Below are 14,326 nucleotides of genomic sequence, written 5' to 3'. Positions count from 1 at the left end.
GCGTGTACATAAAATAATGGCAAAGTAACTCATAATTGCTGTACTTGTACAGAAATTACATTAAATTATTGTAATGGTACTGTAATCACATGGCGGCAACAACATACAAAGCATCGTACACAATGAAAAACATAATACATTACTGGAGACACTGGAATTTTTACTTCTTGTCATCAACATTTAGGTTGCCACTATTCCTCTATATTACTTGATGCAACAGGAAAAGTCTAATGGACTTCACCCTGCCTGCTGTCGCACTGTTCTAGAATGCGAACTCATATATCATTTTCATAAATTAGATGTAGACAGCCCTTCAAGCCTTAACCAGCCACCATCTATCCACTCAAACCCCTTTCGAGATGGGGCAGTTAAGCACAAGTACAAATATTCAGATTTTGTTTAGTAATTGTTTTTTGTCTGACAGCAGTCCCCAGTTGTGTGTCTGAAATCTTATGGGGCTTAACTGCTAAGGTCATCAGTCCCTAAGCTTACACACTACTTAACCTAAATTATTCTAAGGACAAACACACACACCCATGCCCGAGGGAAGACTCGAACCTCCGCCGGGATCAGCCGCACAGTCCATGACTGCAGCGCCTTAGACCGCACGGCTAATCCCGCACGGCTAGTCCACAGTTCTTTCCATTTACAGCTGTTCTTACGCTTACGATCGTTACTGACAGAATATTTGCATTCGTTTGTATCGTTTTCTTTTCTTCTCTCTATAACGCTAAATTTCGTATTTTTGGATACCTAAACATAAGTTAGTGTCACGCCATTATAAGTAGTTTTTATGTCTATTTTCCAAACTCTGCTTTATGCAGCATCTTCTCATTACCTATTCCTTTAAATGCCAATTGATATAGATTTTGCAGACACTAATTATAACAACACATAAGTTGAAACTTCCTGGCAGATTAAAACTGTGTGCCCGACCGAGACTCGAACTCGGGACCTTTGCCTTTCGCGGGCAAGTGCTCTACCAACTGAGCTACCGAAGCACGACTCACGCCCGGTACTCACAGCTTTACTTCTGCCAGTACCTCGTCTCCTACCTTCCAAACTTTACAGAAGCTCTCCTGCGAACCTTGCAGAACTAGCACTCCTGAAAGAAAGGATACTGCGGAGACATGGCTTAGCCACAGCCTGGGGGATGTTTCCAGAATGAGATTTTCACTTTGCAGCGGTGTGTGCGCTGATATGAAACTTCCTGGCAGATTAAAACTGTGTGCCCGACCGAGACTCGAACTCGGGACCTTTGCCTTTCACGGGCAAGTGCTCTACCAACTGAGCTACCGAAGCACGACTCACGCCCGGTACTCACAGCTTTACTTCTGCCAGTACCTCGTCTCCTACCTTCCAAACTTTACAGAAGCTCTCCTGCGAACCTTGCAGAACTAGCACTCCTGAAAGAAAGGATACTGCGGAGACATGGCTTAGCCACAGCCTGGGGGATGTTTCCAGAATCAGATTTTCACTCTGCAGCGGAGTGTGCGCTGATATGAAACTTCCTGGCAGATTAAAACTGTGTGCCCGACCGAGACTCGAACTCGGGACCTTTGCCTTTCGAGGGCAAGTGCTCTACCAACTGAGCTACCGAAGCACGACTCACGCCCGGTACTCACAGCTTTACTTCTGCCAGTACCTCGTCTCCTACCTTCCAAACTTTACAGAAGCTCTCCTGCGAACCTTGCAGAACTAGCACTCCTGAAAGAAAGGATACTGCGGAGACATGGCTTAGCCACAGCCTGGGGGATGTTTCCAGAATGAGATTTTCACTCTGCAGCGGAGTGTGCGCTGATATGAAACTTCCTGGCAGATTAAAACTGTGTGCCCGACCGAGACTCGAACTCGGGACCTTTGCCTTTCGCGGGCAAGTACTCTACCAACTGAGCTACCGAAGCACGACTCACGCCCGGTACTCACAGCTTTACTTCTGCCAGTACCTCGTCTCCTACCTTCCAAACTTTACAGAAGCTCTCCTGCGAACCTTGCAGAACTAGCACTCCTGAAAGAAAGGATACTGCGGAGACATGGCTTAGCCACAGCCTGGGGGATGTTTCCAGAATGAGATTTTCCCTCTGCAGCGGAGTGTGCGCTGATATGAAACTTCCTGGCAGATTAAAACTGTGTGCCCGACCGAGACTCGAACTCGGGACCTTTGCCTTTCGCGGGCAAGTGCTCTACCAACTGAGCTACCGAAGCACGACTCACGCCCGGTACTCACAGCTTTACTTCTGCCAGTACCTCGTCTCCTACCTTCCAAACTTTACAGAAGCTCTCCTGCGAACCTTGCAGAACTAGCACTCCTGAAAGAAAAGATACTGCGGAGACATGGCTTAGCCACAGCCTGGGGGATGTTTCCAGAATGAGATTTTCACTCTGCAGCGGAGTGTGCGCTGATATGAAACTTCCTGGCAGATTAAAACTGTGTGCCCGACCGAGACTCGAACTCGGGACCTTTGCCTTTCGCGGGCAAGTGCTCTACCAACTGAGCTACCGAAGCACGACTCACGCCCGGTACTCACAGCTTTACTTCTGCCAGTACCTCGTCTCCTACCTTCCAAACTTTACAGAAGCTCTCCTGCGAACCTTGCAGAACTAGCACTCCTGAAAGAAAGGATACTGCGGAGACATGGCTTAGCCACAGCCTGGGGGATGTTTCCAGAATGAGATTTTCACTCTGCAGCGGAGTGTGCGCTCATATGAAACTTCCTGGCAGATTAAAACTGTGTGCCCGACCGAGACTCGAACTCGGGACCTTTGCCTTTTGCGGGCAAGTGCTCTACCAACTGAGCTACCGAAGCACGACTCACGCCCGGTACTCACAGCTTTACTTCTGCCAGTACCTCGTCTCCTACCTTCCAAACTTTACAGAAGCTCGCCTGCGAACCTTGCAGAACTAGCACTCCTGAAAGAAAGGATACTGCGGAGACATGGCTTAGCCACAGCCTGGGGGATGTTTCCAGAATGAGATTTTCACTCTGCAGCGGAGTGTGCGCTGATATGAAACTTCCTGGCAGATTAAAACTGTGTGCCCGCCGAGACTCGAACTCGGGACCTTTGCTTTTCGCGGGCAAGTGCTCTACCAACTGAGCTACCGAAGCACGACTCACGCCCGGTACTCACAGCTTTACTTCTGCCAGTACCTCGTCTCCTACCTTCCAAACTTTACAGAAGCTCTCCTGCGAACCTTGCAGAACTAGCACTCCTGAAAGAAAGGATACTGCGGAGACATGGCTTAGCCACAGCCTGGGGGATATTTCCAGAATGAGATTTTCACTCTGCAGCGGAGTGTGCGCTGATATGAAACTTCCTGGCAGATTAAAACTGTGTGCCCGACCGAGACTCGAACTCGGGACCTTTGCCTTTCGCGGGCAAGTGCTCTAAAAACTGAGCTACCGAAGCACGACTCACGCCCGGTACTCACAGCTTTACTTCTGCCAGTACCTCGTCTCCTACCTTCCAAACTTTACAGAAGCTCTCCTGCGAACCTTGCAGAACTAGCACTCCTGAAAGAAAGGATACTGCGGAGACATGGCTTAGCCACAGCCTGGGGGATGTTTCCAGAATGAGATTTTCACTCTGCAGCGGAGTGTGCTCTGATATGAAACTTCCTGGCAGATTAAAACTGTGTGCCCGACCGAGACTCGAACTCGGGACCTTTGCCTTTCGCGGGCAAGTGCTCTACCAACTGAGCTACCGAAGCACGACTCACGCCCGGTACTCACAGCTTTACTTCTGCCAGTACCTCGTCTCCTACCTTCCAAACTTTACAGAAGCTCTCCTGCGAACCTTGCAGAACTAGCACTCCTGAAAGAAAGGATACTGCGGAGACATGGCTTAGCCACAGCCTGGGGGATGTTTCCAGAATGAGATTTTCACTCTGCAGCGGAGTGTGCGCTGATATGAAACTTCCTGGCAGATTAAAACTGTGTGCCCGACCGAGACTCGAACTCGGGACCTTTGCCTTTCGCGGGCAAGTGCTCTAAAAACTGAGCTACCGAAGCACGACTCACGCCCGGTACTCACAGCTTTACTTCTGCCAGTACCTCGTCTCCTACCTTCCAAACTTTACAGAAGCTCTCCTGCGAACCTTGCAGAACTAGCACTCCTGAAAGAAAGGATACTGCGGAGACATGGCTTAGCCACAGCCTGGGGGATGTTTCCAGAATGAGATTTTCACTCTGCAGCGGAGTGTGCTCTGATATGAAACTTCCTGGCAGATTAAAACTGTGTGCCCGACCGAGACTCGAACTCGGGACCTTTGCCTTTCGCGGGCAAGTGCTCTACCAACTGAGCTACCGAAGCACGACTCACGCCCGGTACTCACAGCTTTACTTCTGCCAGTACCTCGTCTCCTACCTTCCAAACTTTACAGAAGCTCTCCTGCGAACCTTGCAGAACTAGCACTCCTGAAAGAAAGGATACTGCGGAGACATGGCTTAGCCACAGCCTGGGGGATGTTTCCAGAATGAGATTTTCACTCTGCAGCGGAGTGTGCGCTGATATGAAACTTCCTGGCAGATTAAAACTGTGTGCCCGACCGAGACTCGAACTCGGGACCTTTGCCTTTCGCGGGCAAGTGCTCTACCAACTGAGCTACCGAAGCACGACTCACGCCCGGTACTCACAGCTTTACTTCTGCCAGTACCTCGTCTCCTACCTTCCAAACTTTACAGAAGCTCTCCTGCGAACCTTGCAGAACACACAGTTTTAATCTGCCAGGAAGTTTTATATCAGCGCACACTCCGCTGCAGAGTGAAAATCTCATTCTGGAACACATAAGTTATTGTATTAAAAGCTGACCGTTGAGATTATAGACTATAGCACGTGGTTTTAAGGTCTCACATTAAAGAAGTAATTTCAGTAGATGTTGCTGAACAACTTGATCAGTTCCTTAACATGCATTGTTCAAGTATAGCCTTTGGTTTCCTCTTGCCGAAGTGGATGATAACTTTCTTCTTGTAATCATAAAATCAGATTACTTCAGATGGTCGGAGGACACCCTTGTGTAGGCGGATCACCAGGATTAGGTAGATAATACTATGTTGCTGTGTACTACTAATAATCATGTATTCTGGGGAGCAGTACTACACTGAGTGACAACAAGGTGTTTTGCTCTCTAGAACCAAATCAATAAATGTAAATGTATGATTAGATGTGAAAACTTAATTGATTCATGCAGTTAAGCTTGCTAAGAAGAAACGTCAAAGAGTAAACCGATTTTTTTTTCTTCTTCACATACTGATAGCAATGACTCGTGAATGACACTACTTGGTTAAGTCGAATAGTTCCACTGGTAGTACTAGTGCCTCATTGTCCGTATGCACTAAGAAAGATCAGAGAGGAGTGATTCCTTGTTGTACTTCGAAAGTACTAAACAGGATTGCAGAGATTATGAACAAAACACAGGTCCCTTATCACGACAGCTGTTCTAATGAAAGAAAAATTTACGACTGGATAATCGCTTTGAAAGTAGATGCGTATCTGCCAGTAATAAATGTCTTATGACTAGGGCCTCCCGTCGGGTAGACCGTTCGCCGAGTGCAAGTCTTTCGATTTGACGCCACTTCGGCGACTTGCGCGTCGATGGGGATGAAATGATGATGATTAGGACAACACAACACCCAGTCCCTGAGCGGAGAAAATCTCCGACACAGCCGGGAACCGAACCCGGGCCCTTAGGGTTGACATTCTGTCGCGCTGACTACTCAGCTATTGGGGGCGGACTATCTGTAAGTGACGATAGAAGTTCGGATACGCACTACAATTAATAGTATCACCGAGAAATCTGTGTGAGTGATTTGCGATAAATGTAGAACTGATGATGAGGCGCACTAGTTGATCATTATTACAATTCAGCATTTACAGTGGCCCACACATTGCAAATTTTGTTCTCCTAGGCACCACGTCAACTGACAGATAGACATAAAAAGGCATGTTTGGTATTGTCGAAATCACATCTACGGTGTTTTTAAGAAGAAACAGAAGACTTCTGCAACCGCATCGAACCCTTTGACGGAAGAGCTACGGGGTAAGAGTCTTTACCTATGGCACAAAAGTTCAGAGATCAAGTTTTACAGGAAAGTCTACGATGATAGTTTTTTTATATATAAAAGGTTCGCCTCCGATGCATTAGACTATATTAAATATTGTGTGATATCTTATGGGATGCATTAGACTCCTAAAGTGGAAACACAGTTCAGTAACAGCTACTGCGAGTTGTGAAACCCAAAATCAGAATGAAGAGGGAAACTTTCTAAAGCTGTGATTTTGCTTCAGGATATTGACTACTCTTGTGTAGCTGGGAAAACACTCTCCTTCATTCCTAATAGTGGAACTGCTGGAGCTCCCATTCTACAGTTTTTACCTACTTCAAGGAATTTTCGTCTTTGTTGTACACTAAAGAAGCACAATCGTGTAACTAAGGTTTCGTCAGATGAGGGCGTTCTGGAGGCGGTGTACAGTTGGATACGCAAAAAGTTCTTCCAGTATGGAATTAGGAAGTTTGTCAAAATAGGGAACATATGCGTAGAAGGTGAAAAATCGTGTTGCTTGCAACGTTCTTGTCGAAATAAGAAGTATCTCCGTTCAAAAATTGTCCTCATTTCTGAACTGTCCTCGTGTTTTCGGGATAAACAACAGTAATCACTGCCCAGGTACTAAGACTTGCCTTTCATTGATAGCAAACAAATCGACACTAAATAGTTGTTATTGTGGTTTCCCAGAAGTTCAAAAGAAGTACACTGGATTTATGAGACATTTCCCAGAGTGTGAGGTTTGCAAAAAAAGTACTAATTTTGGTCCCTGTTTTTGAGGAGGATCAGGTCTTTTAAAGGAAGCAACTTACAAGGCTATTCGGAAAGTAAGGTTCGGTCGGTTGCAAAATGGAAACAACTGTGAAAATCAAAAATGTTTTATATGCAATAGTTAGCAACATCTTCCAGCTACTTCTCTTCACAGTCACCACTCCAGCATTTGTCGTAGCGTTGTACCAACTTTCCAATATTCTCGTAATAGAAGGCAGCCACCTGTGGTTTCCACCAGTTTTCTAGGCTGGTGTACAGCTCGTTGTCTGTGCCAGAGAGTTGTCTTCATCACAGCGGTTCACGTGAGCAGAGATGAAACTCCAGGGGGAGGGGGGGGGGCAATTAATGGCTGTATTTTGGGTTATCACTTACAGTTGAAATGGCTGCACGTGCATCTTTATTGTCCGTGCGGTGTAGGGCAAGAAATTGTCATGAGGAAGGAACCGCATGACAGTTATGCTATGTGGAGTGGAGGCGAAATTTAGCACCAGGCCTTCATACATGGTGGGAGACACTATTTATCTAGTTATCCTTGCTTGCTCACTGTGCACTCAGAACTGAAAAGAGCGACGTGACGCTATCGACGGGCGTACTAGAAACATTTCCCAACATATTGGTGGAAAGCTTCACGGAGTTTTCACTGTGGTTTCCATTTTCCTGCCGATCGATCCGTACTTTCCGAATAGCCCTCGTACAACAAACATTACCGAAGGCAACGTTCGAGATGTGCTGATGGTGCTGAAGTTCTCATTCCGCTTTTGGCATGGTAACTCACAGATCAGCGAGGTTTGTCTCGACCCCAGAGATAGAAGGCAATCGGAGCACGTAGTCTGCGAAGCAGCGAGGGCGAATACGCCGCGCACCGCAGGGCCCCGAGAAGAGCAGTTACGCCCCCAGCCGCAAGGCATCCACCCCAAGGAAGCGCGCAGGCGGGCGTATGTTATTGTCTGGCCGCCTCCCGCCCTGTTGCCATTTGTCACGCCCTCCCCCAGCCTTTGGTTTTTGCACTAGGGGGGAAGGAGGTAAGCGCATCCCCTACGGCTCTTCTCCCCTTTTCTTGCCTTGTTCTCGCAATGATTGCACCCCACGGTTGACCTTGATGAACGGTCCAACAATCCATTTGTTAAACTGCTGTTTGGGACCGCCCCGCAAATTAAAAGCAAATTATCACAGAAACTCTAGTTGTATCTGTCTTCCACGTGCGTTTCGTTTTTCACCATAAGTTCATCACTCATCAGTGTAACACTGCTGATTTGAAGAAAAATAGTACCTTCACACTTGGCAGGTAAAATAATCTCTGGAATCAGAAGGGGTAATGGGACCTGTATTTCACTGCACGTGTTCCCGTGACTGTAAAGCTGCTAGAGAAGGAGTCATCACAGAAAAATTTAACATAGAGATAAAGGAAATGAAGAAATCCTGGAGCCTTACGTAAAATGTATCGGGTGATCAAAAAGTCAGTATAAATTTGAAAACTGAATAAATGACGGAATAATGTAGATAGAGAGGTACAAATTGACACACATGCTTGTAATGACATGGGGTTTTATTAGGAACAAAAAAAAAAAAAAAATACAAAAGTTCAAAAAATGTCCGACAGATGGCGCTTCATTTGATCAGAATAGCAATAATTAGCATAACAAAGAAAGACAAAGCAAAGATGATGTTCTTTACAGGAAACACTCAATACGTCCACCATCATTCCTCAACAATAGGTGTAGTCGAGGAATAATGTTGAGAACAGCACTGTAAAGCATGTCCGGAGTTATGGTGAGGCACTGGCGTCGGATGTTGTCTTTCAGCATCCCTAGAGATGTCGGTTGATGACGATACACTTGCGACTTCAGGTAAACCCAAAGCCAGTAATCGCACGGACTGAGGTCTGGGGACCTGGGAGGCCAAGCATGACGAAAGTGGCGGCTGAGCACACGATCATCACCAAACGACGCGCGCAAGAGATCTTTCACGCGTCTAGCAATATGGGGTGGAGCGCTTGGTTCTAATAAAACACCATGTCATTCCAAGTATGTGTGTCAATTTTTACCTCTCTATCTACATTATTCGGTGGTTTATTAAGTTTTCAAATTTATACTGACTTTTGGTCACCCGATTAAAACTCACTCACTTATTTAAAAAAAGTCCAATAATCTTCGCAAAACCTTATTAATACACTGTTGAAACTACACTGGGCAACAGAATTAAAGGCACACTTGTACGAACCCCACCTATTGGGACGCTTAAGTTTGAAATTTGGTTAAACCTTCCTGTGTAACGGCGTAAAAGCGTGGCGCCCTGTAGTGTCATCCTCGGCGTGGACGACGCTTCAGACACCAACACTGGCACCAGATTTCACCAAAATACTGCCCAGTACCAGTCGGAACCTCGAAACCCAACGTTGAAATAAAAAAAAAATGGTTCTAATGGCTCTGAGCACTATGGGACTTAACATCAGAGGTCATCAGTCCCCTAGAACTTAGAACTACTTAAACCTAACTAACCTAAGGACATCACACTCATCCATGCCCGAGGTAGGATTCGAACCTGCGGCCGTAGCGGTTGCGCGGTTCCAGACTGAAGCGCCTAGAACCGCTCGGCCACACCGGCGGGCCAACGTTGAAATCACGCCGTTTTCTTATGAGTGACCGAGGAAAACATTCCAGACGCACCACCTTCAGAATCGGCACGAAATGGTCGGAAGGGCTGGCAGAAAAGACATCAGTGAAACCAAACCGTTCCCTGGCGCGTTGATTCCCACAGTTTTCGCAGTCAAAAACGGCAGTTCGCAGGGCGATGAGCAATCCTAGACACTGCTGACCCCCCACGAGCCTTTCTACCCTTCTCTAAGAAATCGAGGGCTTCATCGCCAGCCGGCCGCAGTGGCCATGCGGTTCTAGACGCTACAGTCTGGAACCGCGCGACTGCTACGGTCGCAGGTTCGAATCCTGCCTCAAGCATGGATGTGTGTGATGTCCTTAGGTTATTTAGGTTTAAGTAGTTCCAAATTGTAGGGGACTGATGACCAAAGAAGTTAAGTCCCATAGTGATCAGAGCCAGCTTCATCGCCTTCGAAAATGATGTCACCCGTTTGGAGCGCAGTGCGACCGCTGCTTTTATTCTCTTGTACACGTTGGAAACACAAGAGACCGTTCAAAACTATTCTACGAAATTTGAAGGTGATCCATAGCTGAATAAAGTGCTTATGTTTTTTTCAAAGCTCCTACTTTATGTCCTCCTGAGGGTGTGGTCACGGGAGGATACGACATTGACACATGCGTTAATAAAACGGCAAAGCTTCCTTCTAAGATCCCCAAGCTCGAAAAAACTCTCGGTGGCACCAGCTCACTTTTATTGAGAATTTTAACCTGAACCTGTACAGACAGAACCAGTGATGTTACAGCCAGACGGCGTAGGTTTCGCTTCTGCTGTTTCGCTGCCAGACTGCTCTTCTTGCGCCAGATAGTAGGCCTCTTGGAATCTGAGAGTCTCTAAGGGGTCCCTCGAACAGTAAGTGAAATCCTGGGGATACTTTCTTTGGAATAAATTAATGAAGAGGTTGTGAATCTATGGATCAATCATGTAATGTATTATTCTTAAGCAGCATCATAATACATCACATTTCTCCAACCTTAGTCACAACAAGAAGAAAGAAGAAATTCAGGAAGGAATTATTAAGCCTATAAATGATCCATTACATTAATTAGTCAGTTAGTGTCACTAGACAGTGTTTCCTTTGAGATGAAATGAAGAAACGCTTCGGTAACCTACTGATACCGAAAAATATGTGAGAAAGCTATCTACAAATGCTTGTGCGTGTATGACGTGCATAAGATTATGCACTGGTTATGATACGTCAATCAATGAGAATCGATGGAAACGTAGCCTCGGGTTGACCATAACTTGGCCGAGCAGACACTCTATGCAGTTACCTGACGGCTCGAGAAAAAATGTTACATTATTCAGCAGAGTGTGCGCTTTACTTAAATGCTGTAAACGTTATCACACCATATTACAAGAACGTGGAAAATGGAGCAAACAAAGCCACACTAAAGAAAGACAGAAAAAATGTTACTGAGAGACTGTGGCATTTATGGTCACTGATCTAATGATGACATGTGTATCGCTAGCTATGCATGCTGGTAGTAACATTTAGAAACTTAATGTGAAATGTTCAGTATGTAAACGTCATTAGATGATCCACATGAAATGGTGGAGGATAGCTTCCAGGTATTCGGAAATGCCGGTGAGAAAGGGCTGGAGATCATACGCTTGCACAGCCTAAAGTTTATGAAATTCTGAAATGATAAGTTGGTTGGTATTCGCAGCTTTTTTATTCACGCAACTTAATTCTTTCTATACCAGCTCGTTCTACTGTAGCAGTTCTAAATTCAAGAAGGAGTCAGTGGACAGTACATTAATGAGTGACCAGCAGTTGCGACCGTCGTGCTGTAGCACATAAAATGTTTAAGATGGAACAGTGACTAGAGACCTCAGACTGATTCTGCTTGGACGTTAGACCGCCTTTCGAAGACATGACGTTTTCAGCGGTCCTCTGATAGTTTTATGTTTAAACAAATGTTGGTCTTTGTAGAGGCTTTGAAAGATACCAGAAGGGCCAAGATTACTCACTTCGTTGCGATTCGTTAACAGCCGTGTGCAATACCGTGTGGTAATTTATCTACAAATTGAGCTTTGACTTGGAGCATATTTCCGGCGGGAACTGAAAGTTTTCTGCACAGTCAGCCGGTACTTGAAGTGGAGGAAGACGTTAAATGTAAGGGTATGTGCTGAGAGCAATTTCTACAATGAAATCATGAAGTCAGTTGCACTGTGAAAGACTATGCTCGTAATTCAGTCGGAGGCGTAAGACTCTGTCAGGTAACTGCAGGTGACAAAATGAGTGATAATCTCATTTGAACGCTTTCTATAAGAGGCGGATTTAGTACACTATGTTAGACACCGCAGTTCACCAAGGGCGTCTGCTTTTCAGACGATCAATGATTGTGTACAGTAGCTTAGAAATCATCGGAACAGACACAGACGTACGTATAGAGAAGGTACGGCATACCGTAACTGAATTTGAAGCTACAGGATACTGGGTCAAAACTTTGGAAGATTTCCATTTCTTTCGCATTCACATCTAATAAAATTGGATACTTCGCACCACTGGCATTATAAAATCTACAACTGTGATGTCTTCGGAGCATAACAACGCTAAGATAACATTGCTAAGATTGTTTCTGCAATCTGTTAGGGATTATTTCCTTATTTTTTGTACCCTTTTCTTTTGTGGCAGAGGGGAGAGGCAATGTAAGGAGATTGTCGGGAGCATAAATGATTTCACATTCTGATCCTTCAGAGCTACTATAGAGTGAAAAGGCGAGGAAAGAGGTATTGAAAACACATACCGTAACTAGGATACGTTATTTCAGTATTCTGTAACCTCAAAAAACAGGAGGAAAGAAATTACTTAGATGAATCAAAAATTGAGGAACGTTTGTACTATCGCGGCCAATGCAACGAAAGGTACTGACTGTGTCTCGTGTGCATCAAACTTTATTGCATTAACTACTTGACACTCCATTTCAAGCTGTGTGATACCGCCGTGATCAGTTTGATAGCATTAAGTATGCGAACTAATTGTTACGCCTGGCCTGAAGAGGTAATCCAATGTCGTAATGGAAAAATGCCAGTAAAAGTATAACATAACCATGTTCCACGTAGCATTCAGTGACTAATCGTCTGATACTTCTTGCGGACAGGAGATAAATTATTACTTACAACTTCTGCGACGGGAGTTCAGTAATATATTTTTTTTCTGAGAGCTGGTTTATTTTATTTAGGATTGCAGTACAACATATTATGCACCACTCGTTCGGATTCAAAACCCTTATCTTCCAACACAGTCTCTGTTCGATGCGGCGTCCTTACGCCACCTTACTGGGAGGACTTTGTAACGTCCTCCTTCCCTTCTATCGACAATGTTAGAAAAATATGACCGTGCAAGCATGTGCCTAAACAATTGGAATAAAATTTTGAAAAGGCTATCGTTCCGAAGATTCAATGTAAAGTCGATAAATGAGGGGGAGGTTAACAACAAGATGCCTTCAAGGACAACTTGTTCCGCTTACTTAATTACTGTAAAATTTAGTATGGTTGTTCGAAAGGTTTGTCCAATCATTCACTACTGTGCCAACGAGAAGGGGTACCACGTGGATCGGAACAGAATAATAAGAGTTATTGAAATAAATATAGCTAAAAGAAATACGGTCGCCAGCTCAATTGGGCAAAATTTCTGTTCGGTAGGTGAATTAATGAGCCGAACAGTCAATGTCAAGAATTACTCGAACACGCGCGGCAACAGAGGGCTGCACGCACGTTAGCAAAAACAATTGAAACCTTTATGTAATAAAGCGAGAAAGAAAATAGTTTGCACTCGAAATATCATTAACTAAATTTTGAAAACATACATGATAACACTTAGATTAATGGTTACTTACTGTTGTAAGTGACACTGGCGCTACCTCACAATAACGTCTACTATTTTCATATGAATTTTGGAGAATGGCAAAAAATAATTAAAAGAAACTCATTGACTTCTGAACAGGGAAGTAGAAATTGATAATTACTGTATCAATAGGTAATTATTACACTTCAGCACGACTGCAAGTCAAAATGTGAACCAGAACCTTACTAACAACAAATTACAATAATCACTGATATTTGCACTCCCTAAGTAATTCAAGTTAGTGCTTTTGTTCATAGTGCCAGGAATCATTTTAATTTGATTAGTTTATTTACTATTTGCAACAATTAGATCGCCTCAGATTAAAGTTCAAATTTAAAGTTAGTGAGACTGAAATTACTGAATGCTTTAAGTTCAAAACTTTAATCTAACTGAATCATTTAGTTCATAAGCAAAATTAACTGCCACTGCAATTTTCATTCTTCATAAACGGTACTCGGATTATTGTAACAATAGGACAACACAGGAACCTACTTGGATGAATGATTTTAGGAGAATCACAGTTAAACAGTTTTCATTAAACTATGGCAATTATTCACTCACAAAACACCACAAAGCTGAGTAACGCCGTTACCAAACAAGTTGAGAATAAGCTGTGATGCAGCAACCTTAATTCAGTCCATTCTCATTGTAACGAGGTTGCTGACGGCGATACTGCTGCTGGCTCCTTTCCATGATAATTAGCGAGCACGGGAGTTATTGGCAATAATATTGGAGTGGCGGGTTCTTGATGTTGCTGCAGCCAATATTTCCACCGCCCGCGCTCATCACTTGCCACGTGCCACTAAACAATCACTCCTCCAATACAGTGCACGCCATCCATGCGTCTCCACTTCACCAAGTTCTTTCTCTGTGTAGCGCGCGCTCTGACGTAACATCCTCCCGCGTCCAGAGACGCCGCTACTCCAACGATACTTATTCGTTGACAAAAACCTAACGTTTCCCTAACATTCCCTCAGCGATTACTCAGCGATATTTACATAATATGCAT

General features: G+C 44.6%; 3 non-coding genes across 3 annotated transcripts; all 3 read right to left on the bottom strand.

Annotated features, from left to right (window-relative positions):
- Positions 1-1,228: 1,228 nt before the first annotated feature.
- Positions 1,229-1,303, bottom strand: Trnas-uga (transfer RNA serine (anticodon UGA)). Its single transcript has one exon. It is a non-coding gene; the product is annotated as a tRNA-Ser (tRNA).
- Positions 1,304-1,529: 226 nt separating this feature from the next.
- Trnas-cga (transfer RNA serine (anticodon CGA)) lies at positions 1,530-1,604 on the bottom strand. The gene has a single exon. It is a non-coding gene; the product is annotated as a tRNA-Ser (tRNA).
- Positions 1,605-2,733: 1,129 nt separating this feature from the next.
- Trnal-caa (transfer RNA leucine (anticodon CAA)) lies at positions 2,734-2,808 on the bottom strand. The gene has a single exon. It is a non-coding gene; the product is annotated as a tRNA-Leu (tRNA).
- Between the last annotated feature and the right edge of the window lie 11,518 nt (positions 2,809-14,326).

Source organism: Schistocerca serialis, chromosome 5, assembly GCF_023864345.2.
Source record: "Schistocerca serialis cubense isolate TAMUIC-IGC-003099 chromosome 5, iqSchSeri2.2, whole genome shotgun sequence".
In the NCBI taxonomy this organism is placed as follows: domain Eukaryota; kingdom Metazoa; phylum Arthropoda; class Insecta; order Orthoptera; family Acrididae; genus Schistocerca; species Schistocerca serialis.
Note: the sequence above shows the minus strand (reverse complement) of the source record. Positions and strands in the feature narration are given on the sequence as shown.